At 42.9% G+C, this 14856-nt stretch overlaps 1 protein-coding gene and 1 long non-coding RNA gene across 2 annotated transcripts in view; one reads left to right on the top strand and one right to left on the bottom strand.

Moving 5' to 3' along the window:
- Window positions 1–14856, top strand: part of maml3 (mastermind-like transcriptional coactivator 3) — a 146594-nt gene that overhangs the window by 107982 nt on the left and 23756 nt on the right. The window lies entirely within an intron of this gene.
- Window positions 13740–14856, bottom strand: part of LOC116700460 (uncharacterized) — a 24688-nt gene continuing 23571 nt past the window's right edge. The window contains exon 3 of the long non-coding RNA XR_004334661.1: window positions 13740–13786. This is a non-coding gene — a long non-coding RNA (uncharacterized LOC116700460). The remainder of the gene's footprint in view (window positions 13787–14856) is intronic.

Here is a 14856-nt window from a genome sequence, read left to right as displayed (position 1 = left end):
CAGACAAACTGACCAACACATATATGATAAACGATCCATACTTGGCACCTGTGTACCGACACAGTATTGCCACTGAAAATATCGCGATACTATGCTGTATCGATTCCCCCCCCCCCCTCATGTCGGACTTCTTGCCACTCATCTCTCACATGGTTCGCCTGCTTACATCCCTGTCACATCCAGTAGATTTCCCTTTTCCGTGCATAAGGACGCCACCTCCTTTCCCAATCTTTCTCCCAGCATGAACCCTGCCTTTCCCCTCTTCCTTCCCATGCTTACTATTACTCCTTTCCCCGCTCTCTCCCAGGCATACTATAACCTCCTTTCCCCTCTTCCTCCCATGCATTACTATACACCTCCTTTCCCCTCTTCCTCCCAGCATACTATATCCCTCCGGTACCTTCGTCCTCCAGGCATCACAATACCATACCTCCGGGCCCCCGCCCGCCCAGTATAACAGGCTAACATCCTGGCCCCGCTTCCCCCAGGCCTTACGATACGACCGCCGTTCCCCCGCCCCCAGACATGACGATAGACCCCCTTGCCCCCCCGGGCTCCCCAGGGAGTACAGGAGCCGCCTTGACCGCTTTCGACCATGCAGCACTAAAGACCGCCTGGCCCACTCCGTCGCGCGCCCCCTAGCTTGGGTCTCCCCGGGGTCGAGCCGCCCGCCACCCGCCTCCGCGCGCCGCGCGGTGCGAGGGAGGAGAAAAAAGCAAAGAAAAAAAGCCAATAACTAACCCCAAGAAGGTGATTGATTGGGTGTGCGCAAGAGCCCCCCCCCCATCATTTCGTTTATATTTCCCCCACTCCCGCCTCCCTCTCCTCCTCCCCTGCGCACCTCATTCACACAGACAAGACCCACGAAAGCGTACCCACACACACACACACACAACACAGCCCCCATGACACACGCACACGCACACACACTCAGACTCATGCACTGTTTGTATAGTTTGATTAATTATTTGGGTTTACAGGATACAGCTATGCTCATGTAATTCATTTTTATGTGTTTGTGTTTGCTACAAGATGCACAATCATTTCAGATGCTTCTGTTGATAAAGATCCCGCTTAGTTGGTTAAAAACAATGTTCTTTTTACTACTCTCACCAGAGAAGAGCGCCACCTATAGACAGTTCATCAAGATCAGCCTTAATATCTGAATAGTTCAGATAAGATAAGATGGACTTAAAGCATTCCTGAGGGGAAATAACATAACTACAATAGCAACAAACAGAACTGCAGATATTGTAGTTTAGGTTAAACGCTGTATAACTGGCATACAAATTGATTAGTTTGTAGATACTAAGATGTTTTTCTAAGATACTTAGAATATACAAAAGCATTCCTGGGCCCATTTTTCACTTGCATGATGTCTCTTACAGATTTGTACATTCCTGAAAGTATCAGGCAGCTGATATTCCTATCAGACAAGACAATCATTTACCCTTCAATTTTTAAATTGATATCAGCCCAAACATTTACTTTTTTAAAGACTAAAAACCTTGCATGTATTCTGTTTATCAATGCAAATTCATGTCCTACAGTTAAAGGTTAATAACACACCCACGGTACACCTACACAGGTGTTTTCACTTGTTGCACCTTATTAGAGCTCTCCTCAGGACTGTGTGGGCGCGTGCAGACTGTGCTTGGTTTACATTTCCCTCACACCATGTTTGCGTCGGTGCACATTTTAGAGGACAACCTTCACATTTATCATTGTTATTGGTACATGTACTTTGCTGGCTTTGCATAATTCACAGAATAGCAACTTGAGCGGAGGGGTAATCAGATGGAATAATTGAAAAACACCTGTGCAGGTGGGCAGAGCCTTTACCTTTGCCCAAACTATTACCCATGGTTACTGATATACCTGTAGCTGAGTAGTGGGGTGCTTAGCTTTGCTCAGTACTTAATTTATAAAATCAGCCATGACACTAGAGTGGTTGTCTAATTAAGATGGTAACAACTAATATCTGACGTCTTCTAAATAACTCTATTGAATGCTATGGTTAGTATTAAGAGTTACACAGGCTTTAACTGCTTAGGAGGTCCTGAATTTTAGATATGAAGGTAAAAAGCTTAAAATGCTGATATTGATATAGCTAAAGGTTTAATTTGCTCTAAAGCTACCTAGCTATTGGCCAGTACCACATGGAAGGCATGCTAACCGAGCTGCAGACAGCAATGTGTTTTTTTACCCTAGAAAACTGTCTTGGAGCAAGCATAACATGACAGAAAACAGGCAGCAGAGCAAGTTTAACATTCATAGTCGATAAACAACCAATTTCTATTTAGCAATTTGGCAAATTTACAAAGTTTGTGACTTAGTCTTTACCTAGCTAACAGCCAGTACCACATGGAGCTATTCTGCTAACAGAGCTACAGACAGCAGCAATGTTTTTTAAATTATTATTATCTTTTTAAAATGTTTTTAAGAAAGATGTCTTTGACTTTTGTTACAGACACCAACTAGTGGAGCAGGTTTACTGTTACAAGACAACATCAAAGTTTCATTTAACAGTTGAGCTAATTTACAGAATTAACTCAACTTTTGCAATTTAGCAGCTAAAAATGTGAGGAATGTATATCCTTACAAGTTCTATTAGAATTAAAATTAATATCTTAATTCTGCTGTCTTATTGGTTATTATAACCAGTAAGTAGTAATTCTGTACCTAATAATAACTCATCATCAGGGCGATGTTGGCATGCTAGGCTAATATATTAGCATGCACTATACTGTGTTTTTATTCATGTCATTGTCAAGAAACACAGCCTCTGTCAGTGTGTGTGTGTGTGTGTGTGTGTGTGTGTGTGTGTGTGTGTGTTGTGTGTGTGTGTGTGTTAGTGTGCGTACTGGGTCCATCTATCAGCTGGCGTGACAGCTACATTGGAGGGAGGCAGTGCTATCAGGCATGGCACAGGACACCTATCAGGGATCCTATTGTCTCATTCACCATAATAAGGCACAAAGAAAGAGAGAGAAAAAGATGGAAGGGTGAAGCGCTGTCATTGGTAAACAGTGTGACGTTGACAACCACTGTTTGGACACAAATGCATACCTGAACACTCCAAGGGAGCAACATTTATTTACAGCTGCCATTGTATGCAGAAACGACACTTGATTTGTATTAGTGGTGGCGATTAGTAAAAAGAACTGACTAATGGTGGGGTAAATGTGGGGTAAATGTGGGGTGAAGACCAGATACCACCATTAATATGAAACACAGTGTGCAATCAATGAAGTCTTTCTGGGGCTTTTTGAGTTTTGCGTGTTGATATTGTGTTAAGCAATTATTAGACCCCTCTAACAGTAATATTCAGACAAATTACTCCATACCAGAGGTCTGTGCGCATGCGTGTTGGTTGTGTGTGTATTTGTCTTAGCTCCCCTCCCGTCTCTTGGTTCTCAGGCTTAAATCATTATTTCTCAAGCTTCCCAACATCCCATCCAATTGCACAAATAAACACACACACCCTTACCAGGAAAGATGCGCTGTCACACTAATTCCGGGACACATTCAACACACCCCCACATTATAACTTTAGGGGTGATAAACACACACACACACACACACACACACACACACACACACACACACACACACACACACACACACTAGCGAGCTGCACACCAGCCACCAAGATAATTCACTTTAGAAACAGAGCTTCAATTTGGCGGCACTAAGCGTCAGCCTCACATGCTTCATGTCATCTTTTGCTGCTCTTGTACCACAAAATCAATTGCCGTGTGTGTGTGGTGTGTGTGTGTGTGTGTGTGTGTGTGTTGTGTTGTGGGGTGTGTGTGTGTGTGTGGTGTGTGTGTGTGTGTTTGTGTGTTGTGTGTGGTGTGTGTGTGTGTGGTGTGTGTGTGTGTGTGTCGTGTGTGTGTGTGCGTGTGGGATGTGGCGTGTGTGGTGCGTGTGTTGTGTGTGTGTGGTGTGTAGAAATGTGGTAGAAGATGCTATTTTTTGTCTAGTGCTTGGCAAATTTCAGTGTCCTTGTTTCATGTTTATGACTTAATGGGACGTCTGGCTGTATGTACCTTTTTGTACTGCAGTGTGGAAATCAGGATGGGTAGATGGTTGCCCCCCCCCATTAACAGCTCCTCTTTAGTAGCTCTGCTTTCCTGGTATATGTCATATGCATCTGTAAACACATGGCCAATGCCACCAAAGCTCTGACATTTGTGACCAACAATTTCACAACATGTGGTTTCAGTGGCCCGTGAAACCGCATGTGACTGGATAAAAGTGAGGAAAAGCAGGAATGTCCCACTTAGTATCAGCATCAGGTCTGGAATCCAGAACTAGCAGCTCCACAACTAACAAGCAGGGAACAAGTCAAGTACTCCTATAGAGGCACAGAACTACTGTTTCGTTTTTAATTTGTGTTTTAAAAATGTCGACGCTCTCAGATATTAATATTGATTCAGCCATAAGGTTTGTGCCACTGTACAGTGTAGGACTGCAACGCCCAGTTTTTCATCAATAGATCAACGCATCGGTTGGTCTATAAAATAATATCAGAAAACGGTGAACAAGGCCTGTTACACTAGGGCAATTTTTAATTTAGCTATATAAAATAATACCTCAAAGTCATTTTATAAAGGTGTAATTTAAAAATCCAGACATAAAAGTCTCCAGAAATAGATTACCCAAGATTACCTTAATTAACTTTTGAACTCTGAAATATTTCAGACAAGGAGAAATATTTCAGATGTTCTCAAGCTCGGAGACTGTCTTTAAACCAAAGAAAAAAAAGAATTGAAATTCAAACTGCCTCGTTCAACTTTTCCTCTGGTGTCACAACACTGAGCGGTCCTAGCAGAAATATTTCCATCTTCACTTCAATACATCTTACGCTACATCTCTTTCTTTCAATAATTAGTGCTTGAATTCAGCCGATGGCGCTGTGTTGAGATGTGTAAACGGCTTTGACCTGATGCGGGTATTAGGGGTGGAAACCCCTAATACCAAACCTCGGTTCAGACATCACGGTTCAGAGCGGTACAATGGAGGGAAAAGCAAAACAAAAAATGCAGAAGGCAATTTTTTTATTGTGCATGTCTCAGGCTGTACCACCTAGTGTCATACAGTCTCTCCCCTGAGTGTGTAAAGTAAGTAACAATAAGTAGCCCACATCATCTCCAGGCTCCATCTGGAACTTGTAAACAAAATAAGACAATCAGTTATAAAACTGAAAATACAGCATCTCTTATTTATGAAGGGGCAAATTACATAGAATAATAACAAAAAATATCTACCTAGGCGAGACCTTCCCCCACAGAAGAGAAAGTATTCTTGCTATTAACATTAAAGATGACATGTATGCAAAAGATTAGGTGTCCCTAAGAAACGTGTATCTAACAGTAGTTCTACTTTACAATTATTCATTTGTTAATTTATTAATTAAACGGTAGAACCCTGCTATGTTTGTCTGTTTTAGTTATTATTATTATTATTATTATTATTATTATTATTATTATTAGTTGTCTGCCGTGCCGGCTCAATTTCCCGTGAGCTGGAATGAGCTAGAAAAATGAAACTTGGGGGAATAACTGGAAATGGTGTGCATGTGTTAATATAGAAATATGAACCCAATCGGCCACATGGTGACGATGTAATTAAGGCTTCAAAATGCCAACTTTAAAAGGCCACACCCCCCACACCGTATGTCCGATTGACCTGAAATTTCTCACACAGGTGCAGCTTAATGTGCTACACCGTAGCTCCGATTGCCACCAAAGTTTCAGTGAATCATCAATGGATTAAGCTTATTACAAGTTGTATAGAGCATGTCCATATCTCAATTTCTTTTCAAGTTATTGACCAATGAACTTTGAAAGGGGCGTGGCTCTGGACATAAATGAACACAAATCAGCAACCGTGAGGCTAATCATCACAAAACTCACAGGGTATGTTTAGATAAGTACCCCAGATATACCCAGACAGTTTTATATACATACGCCACTAGGGGGCGCTACAAACACAAGATAGGGGTGAGTGGCGTTACACACATTTTACTATAAATCACATATTCATTGTCCAATTATCACATCTCTCAGGAAAAATCCTCATAAGTACCTGAACAACACCCTGAAAGTTTCATTCAAATTGACAACTAGGGGGCGCTATAAATGCACAATAAGCGGACGTGGAATGACACTAATCAAGGTTTGAGCTTGGAATCGCAGCTTGCGGCTTTATTAGCAATTGTTTTTGTGTTGGTCATCTTCTTTTCTCAAATTGCGGTGAGCTGGACTGAGCTACATATCACACTGAAGTGAAAATAAATGTTTTTGACAAAGCAGTTGTAGGCATTTGAAACAAAGTGCACTGTTTGTCCAGTCGTTACAAAGTTTGCAGGGTGTGTTTTATAACTGCGTTGGACCACATTAAAATTACTTACGCTATTGAGAGAGAGAAAAGGTTTGAACCGGCGAATCGCCGCTTGCGGCCATATTTCTACAGGGTATTCTTCGTGTAAATTCAAACACCGAACCTAGACGCCCGTACTGTTTAGGTTCAACATAAATACATGTACCGTTCCAGCCCTAGCAGGTTTATCATGATTTAGCTCTACCTGGGAGTGGTGTAAAGCATGGGCTCTGTGCTGCTGCAATCCACCACACAGGTGGAGGAAAGAGATCTCACCTTCCATTTATATTTTTTCGTCCCTTTCCTCGTCTACCGTCATTTTGTTGGAGGTAAGCCCTAAAACACATTGTCATTCTCCTTATCCCCCCCTTCTCCTTTTGCCATATCTTCCCTTCCTCTCTCTCTTTCTCTCTCTCTCTCACACTCACACTCTCCTTCTTTCCTTCCCTCCTCCCTCCATCCCACCCTCCCTTATTGTAGCTTTTGCGCTAGAAGGCAGAAAATCTGCTTACCCTACACACAGGGAGGTTTGCTAGTCTCACACAATGTTCAAAATGCTTGGGAAAGCACAGCTTTACCTGCACCATCAACAGCAAACCTGTGTGTGTATGTACTGCGTGTGTGTGCGTGTGTGCGTGCGTGTGTATACTGCATTTGCGTGCGTATTCTCTGTCGTGGCTTTGTGTGTGTGTGTGTGTGTGTGTGTGTGTGTACAGTAAACAGTTCCTGTACATGTTTGTGTGTGTTTGTGGCTCTGCCTCTGTATTTACAAGGACAGGTTTCTTCTGCCTTAAGGGCATACACCTTCATGTGGGAACGAGGCGGTGGCCTATTAACACCTTTTATTGAAGATCAGATTTGTTAATTGACAGTTCAGCATGTCATATCATAAAGTAGTGCCAAGTCAACTCACATGCTTCTTTTATTCTGTACTAGTGCGCACAATTGAGAACAAGTCTAGCTATCAGTCGTAATGTAAAGTAATACAAGAGATTCAGTCGTAGTATGATAACAATAAAGTAGATTGAAAACCCTCATAGCGGCACGGAGACGACCGAGAGACATACAAAATACCAGAGTGGTGCCCAGAAAAGTCACAGTAGACCAACAACAATAGAACTGACTTCGCCAAGCTTCCTAAAATAATATCAGTGTGCAGAACAGCAGTGGAGAGTGTATTCTGTCATTGTTAGCAGTAGGAATCCCGCCCGTCAGCATTTGGATGACGGCCCACAGAATGTTATAGGGCTGGGACGATATGCTTTTGTCCCGATTGAATTCTTTCACGATACATGAAGAATTGAGATTTGATAGTATTGTAGTATTGTGATTTTCTTTTCCTTCTTTAACTAAAGCAAAAGTTGAATAATACCCTTCTAGAGACAATATGCCATGAGAAATTGCTAAAAACATTTTTTTTTTTTCTTAGAAGAATGCACATTACGTCAGACTGACATTAATTTCATATGTAAAGACGTACATAACATGGATTTTCTGCTGTCGGTCTGTTTTGCTGGAAACAGATATGATGCAGTTGCTGTTGGCACCGTGAAAACAAAAAATATTTAGGTGAGTCATTGTTAAAAAATAAATAAGCGATATTGACTCTAGGGTAAAAAAACAACCCTAGATTGTTATCAGTGTTCCATCTGAGCCGAACATGAGCAGGAGCGTGATAAAAACTGTTGGCTGATTTATTGACAGTATTGAACCTTTATCACAGCTGATCCTGTTATTCTGGATCAGCAAAGTGTTTAACCTGAGCCTGTGCAGAAAACTAAAATTGCAATAAATATATATAAAAAAAAAACTGGGACTACATTTTCCCAAGAAAAATACACTTTTGCTTTCTTACAGCATACTATGGCAGTGCTTTGTTTCCATAGTGTTCTATTGTGCTGCTTTTACTTTGTTGAGATGATGATAATTAACTCTGAAAGTACTTTTTCTGGTTGGCTCCTATTCAGGTAGTAAAACAACAATTATGATCGCATTGTACACAGTTTCAGAATTCTAAAGGAAGCATAACATGTGCCCCCCCCACTGTTCAGGGCTAGCGCTAAATCCAGAAATGCTAAATACCTGCATTAATAGTCTAATACATGTACCGTGCGGTTATGTAGGCTAATCCACAGCAGCCCTGTCCGCTGTTCTAGAGCCTGGTTCTGCCCAGCAGGAGCTGAGCTAGCAGGCCAGACGATAATAGACTACAGCTCATGCTGACAGTATCATTCAGAAGACTATTTCTGGGCATTAGAGGTGATGTGTTTCTGTTTTGAGTGAGACAACACACACAAACACACACCCATCACACGCCCATAGACAGAAAACACAAATGAGCTCCCATCAGTCTTCAGTTAGCGTTTGACACCTTGGCTCTTGGCTGACTGCTATTTTGCGTCACACACAAGGGCATTTGGGTCTCTTTTGGCTCCATTTTGGACACTATCACATCACAGAAACGCACACGCACACACGCCCACTTCCATGCATGCATCCCAATGTCATCCTGAAAGGCCTGAAATAGAAAAGTTGCAGTAGCAGCTGCTGGCCCAAGTATCACACGGAGAACTCGTACACAAAGACACACACAGAGGGTGATTTAACGTCATTTAGTTTTCACAGCTTTTGTAGTATGTATGGACCAGTAACCTCAGTATATTGAAAAACGAAAAGGACCTCACCCATGTCTCCTACCCCAGCCCCTGAGGATGAGCCATTCCACTGTGGCCATTAATCAACACACCAGGAGCGTTCGTGTTTCATGTGGGGGTTTTAAAAGGAGGAGGTTAGGTGACATATCTGCCTGCCACTGTGATTTAAATTAGCTTTTTTTCCCCCAGAATGCCTGAACTTTTTCAACAATTTAGGAACTGTTGTTGGCCGCAGCTCTTGCCCTTTATATACTGTAGGTAGAAAGTCTTCGATACAGCGAGGCATTCAAACGGAATAACAATCTCATTCGGAGCATTTGACATCTTTAGGTCAGGTGTAATCTGCAGACTTGCACACCTCTACATCTTTATTGTCACGCTGATTGCTAGAAGTAGATGAAAAAAAAAATCAATCACTTAAGTGTGTGTGGGTCCGACAGTTATTCCTGAGTCGCTGCTCACCGGACCAGTGGTTTGCCACTAGCACATCTATTTGTTTTCCTACTCTATTTCACCTTGACATGGACGGTAGGTATGGTTTTATGACATTGTGTGTGTGTGTGTGTGTGTGTGTGTGTGTGTGTGTGTGTGTGTGTGTGGTTGTTGTGTTGTGTGTCGGTGTGTGTGTGTCTTTCAAAGGCAGGCTGGTATATGTTTCCCTCTTGTGGAAAGCAATCTCCCAGGTTGAGCTCAAAATCAAGGTGGGGATGGAAATGGGGATGAGACTGTGTGCGCGAGTATGTGACTCTTTCACCAAGCTCCGTACCTGTGTAGAGAAGGGGGGGGGGGGGGGAGGTGCATCTCTTCAGATGTTGTATTTGCTTCACTTGACGTCAACACAGCGTCGGCCTCTTTGTTGATGACATGACCGATCCGTCTCATTCCCTCCCGCATGGCGTCCCATTTCTTGCTCGCGGCGGGATTAGAACCCAGTGAAAATGAATAGCGATTCAGGAATCTAATGAGCTGTAATGCACAATGTGCCCTCAGAGCAATGGTAATGCTGTCACTTACAAGGCAAACTCCTCCCACTGCCCTCGCCAGTGTAGATGAGAGAAACCTGTGGTGGGTGGGTGGGAGGGAGGGAGGGGGAGAGAGAGAGAGAGAGAGATAGAGCGATGTCTGGTTTAGCTGATGACGAGGTGACCTGCCTGCTTCATCTCTCCTCTCATCCTGTGGCCGTCTCTCTCCCTCTCTCTGCCTCTTGCTGTTTCTCTCTCCATCTCTTTCTCTGTCTTTCCTAGCCCCCCTCTCATCCTGTCGACTTTGTATTTCAGATAGAAAAACAAGCAATTTGACTGTGAGGTGAGCAGACACTCGGTGACGTGGAACTCTATGTGACTTGATAAAACTAAAGTAGAAAAAAGGCTAAACAGAGACCCAATGCAGTATTAAAGAGAATTGGGTGCGCGTCCGCTGTCCTTTTTTTCGGACTATATTCACACCTTAAATAAATGCAACGTTGGCAAACAACTCAACAAAGAAATCCTTTATGGCTGATTTGCCTATCCTTCCAAGCAGAAGATCCGTGGCTATTCCATATCAACGTGATAATCACTTCAAATAATCAGTTGAGGCACAAAAACGGAAAACCTGCATTTGCTCCCCCTTTTTGTTTGACTACACTTCAGCCTGACATCTCCAGACAGCCGGTCTAACTAGTTACATGCCTATGTGGTAGGGACAGCCCAAACACAGCAGAGTTAGCCCACAGTTATCGATACGTACATAAGAGTGCAGACCAGAGTTTATCTAGATATGATGGCGGCCAGTACAACAATGCATAGCCAGCCATTTTGAGCTACAACAGTCACATAAAAGCTACATGCTAATGTAATCTAATTAAGTTGTGAATAAGATGAGATTTTTTTCCTAAATGCAATAAGGAAATAGAGCAGCTGCTCACGGTTGAAATAAAAAATAGGTTTTGGCCGTGGTGTTAACCCTTGTGCATCCCTTTAAGTTGCTCTGAGGTCCTTGAAGGACAGAAATGTCTGCGCCAAAAAACTGCCATAAAATGACTTTTTTTTTTATTATTCACTCAGTGAAATATTTTAATAAACTTCAGTCCTGATTATAACTACCAAATATTCACTCATTTGCAGAATGACTGTCTTGATGTTAGTCCTATGTCACCTGCCCACCTGTCAACCAAAAGTTGTTATTTTTACTAATTCTGGCATATTTACATGGTGTTTTGTATACAACAATGTTCATAAATATACATGAGCCCTATCAAATAAATCAATAAAAACATATGCTAATTAATGATGACGATTGGTATGCAGTGCATACGGGATTCAGGGGACTTATATCCTAGCCACTTTTAGATGGCTGTCATCTAGTAAATTCCACTTGGTGTCTACCTGTTTGCACACCCTGTAACAACAAGGTTTTCATGACTTGGATATTTTCTACAACAGAAAGAAATCAAGTAATTAATGAAATGACTAGGACGTATTGCTCAGCCCTGGTTTGCTTTCTGCTTTCCGTTTTTATGATTGTTGCATGTCCTTGGGTTTCTGCAGATCACGTGGTCCCAAACGTTTTTAGCTTGACTTAATGGAAACCCACACTCGTGTTGTGTTAGCCTGTACCCCTGTTGGGTTTTCCTTTTTTTCTGTGTCATATTTTTCAGAGAGCAGGTGAGCAACGGTGCTTAGCTTGAAGGATGCTTGTGTACGGTTTGTCTGGTTTAATACAATGTAAGCTCTCCTGTCTCACCATTGTCAAGGAGTCTTAGGAGTACTTCTTATCCAAATGCTACACCACTGAGCTGATTAGGGAGGAAGCCTGTATGTGTTTGTGAGTGTGTACGTGTATGTTTGTGTGTGGTTTGTGTGAGTGTGTGTTTGTCTATCTGCTTTGACATCATATTAGCTTAGCGTGCGTGTTTGCGTGTGAAAAGCCTCATTTCTGTAACAACTGTAAGCCCTGTTTTCTCAGTAAGCGCATGTGCAAGAGAGTGTTTGTGTGTGTGTGTGTGTGTGTGTGTGTGTGTGTGTCTTTTGAGGCTCCTAAAAGCTGCCTTTTTCTCTCTCATGTGGCTTCTCTGGTATGTTTGGTATTTCACAAAGCTTCAGATCCTCGTCTCCTCAACGGCTGGGGGAGGTGTGTGTGTGTGTGTGTGTGTGTGTGTGTGTGTGTGTGTGTGTGTGTGTGTGTGTGTGTGTGTGTGTGTGTGTGTGTGTGTGTGTGTGTGTGTGTGTGAGAAAGATGCTGGCTAACACACACACAGACACTCTTGGATCTTTTCTTTGCCTTGTATTCTTGTGTTGAGGGGGATGGGGTTGTAAGGGAGTGTGCTTGACACTGTGATTAACACACATACACACACACACACACACACGCTGTGGCTCTGTCGCTTCAAGTTCCTTCCCTTGTTAGCGTGCATGGTAGGGATTTCTTGGTTGGCTGGAGAGGCAGCAATTGTATGTTTATATGCACATATGCTGTGTGTGTGTGTGTGTGTGTGTGTGTGTGTGTGTGTGTGTGTGTGTGTGTGTGTGTGTGTGTGTGTGTGTGTGTGTGTCTAAGGAGACCAGGATGTAATTAGACACAATGGCAGTAGCTAATGGAACAGCTGCCTCTTTGTAAATGTTGCTTGCTGCTGCCATGCGCACACACACACACACACACACACTTTCTGTGACCCACCAGTCACTCAGGGCACTTCACCATGTCCTTCATCTTGTATTTCTTTCTTTCTTTCTTTCTTTCTTTCTCTTCTCTTGTCTTCTCACCTCACTGTCACTTCTACATTTTACTTCATCATCTGCCCCCCCCTTGCTTGTTTTTTAACTTTTCGCCTTGCTATTGCACTCTCTGATCTCACACACAAAGAACTCTCTCTTTTCAAGCTCACTGCCTTTTTTCCTCTTCTTTCACTTCCAACTGCTCTCTCTTTCCTTTACCCTCTTTTTCCTCTGCCTGTCTCTCTCTCTCTCTCTCTCTCTCTTTGTGTATGCTCTGTTCCTTTGTGTGGCACTATGTCTCTATCTCTGCTCTCTCTGCCTCACTATTCCTTTCCCCTCTCTCCCCCCCTGCCCTTTTCTTGGCTATCAGACCATTTTTCCAGCAATGAGACTCGTCACCCCTCCCCCTTTCTGTCCTCTCCCTCCATCCGCTGCCTCCTCCTCTTCCTACTCTTGTGGCAGAGCTCCTATCAGAGAAATGATAACACTACGTCACTCTGTAATCTGGCGCGCTGCAGCACACAAGCACACGCTCAGACACAAACACACACTCAAAACACACACACACACACACACACACACACACACAATTCTCTATTTTCTCCATTGCTGCCGTAGCAAAGACCAATTCTGTCTCGTTTCTCCATCATCTCTCCCTCCATTTTTCTGCTGCCCACCCTCCTTCCCGTCTTCCACTCTCTGGACTATAGACCTTGATGTGCCTGTGTCAGATAGTCACAACTAAAAAATCTCCAAAGTAACGTGACCTTGCCCATCGCAGCCCTCCATCTCATCCACGCTTCCTTCTTTCATCCCTCCTTCTTTCTGTCTCGCTTTCCTTTGACAGGCAGCTGTCTGGTCCAATTGATAAGGAAATAAATCTCTGTTTGACCTCGTCGTGGGCGGGCCCTGCCGCTGCTTTCCCTCTGAGAGAGAAAGCAAAAGCGGGTGAGGGAGATGGTACGGGTGGGGCTGTTTGTCTACATGTGTCTACAACAAGAGGTCACACACACACACACACACACACACACACACACACACACACACATTCTCCCGTCATACCTTCTCCAAAACTTTCAATCATCTCTGTACTGTCTGTATGCCATTTAAGAGAGTCACTCCCCGTGAGGGGGGAAAGGACTTTGATTGAGCCGCAGTTTGCTCGTGATGTTCTGGTGCCGCTTATCGTTTGTTAATGCCTGCCACTGCCATGTCACCCCGGCCTGGAACGGCAGAAACAGTTCCTGCTGAAATTGCACAAACATGCCCTCCCCCTCCTACTCCTCTGGCTGGATCGCTCCCTCTTTTTCTGTCACTCTCGCTTTACTCCTTTTTACCATTTCACAAACTCTGCCCTGCGCTGTAGTGGAGTTTACACTGGTCTGCGTTATCTTCCTGTCACGCTACCACTCCAGCTCAGTTCAGGTGCTTGAATCGAAGGAAAGGTGCAGTTTATTCCAACGTGGGTCTTATTTTTGTAGGTTAAGCCGTTGTTTTTATCAGTAATTGTACCCACAAAGTTAATTGACATGTGGGAATACAGCAACATTGCTAAAAATACGTCTGACTATCATTTAGATTTGAAAGGAATAGATTGATATTTTGCTTTCTTCTCAAGAATTAGATGAGAAGATCAATCAAAGATAAAAAAAGTAGATACAAATAAAATCCCACAGTTAGTCAAACGTATCCAAAAGACAAATAGTAATAGAAAATGACTCAGTCGCATTTTACAGACCAATTTTCTACTTGCCGTTGTGTTTTACCTCAGAAACAAATGAGTTTAGATAATCTGTCTAATGTATTGGCTCTCCTGTCTGATGGTCGGACTGCTCTTGTTTCTTGCCTTTGCCTTATTAGACAGCAATGTTCCTGTGTTGCCAGATCACTTTGATGAGTACAATAAGTGATAGAAAAGGTAGGCAAAACTGAGAAAATCTGACCCTGGAAATAAACCAGAATTATCCTTTAAATAAAACTGTGCATATGTGTTTGGCAGCTAAAAGTGTTGAATCTGCTTAAGTGAATGTTTCATAACTTCTTTTGTGTTTTGGTCACTCTGGATACGCATACAGAAACACACTGACATATAACAGATAAGTGTGTGTGTGTGTGTGTGT

Source organism: Etheostoma spectabile, chromosome 2 (assembly GCF_008692095.1).
Source record: "Etheostoma spectabile isolate EspeVRDwgs_2016 chromosome 2, UIUC_Espe_1.0, whole genome shotgun sequence".
Classification (NCBI taxonomy): domain Eukaryota; kingdom Metazoa; phylum Chordata; class Actinopteri; order Perciformes; family Percidae; genus Etheostoma; species Etheostoma spectabile.
The sequence above is the reverse complement of the archived record's forward strand: the minus strand, read 5'-3'. Positions and strand labels throughout refer to the sequence as shown.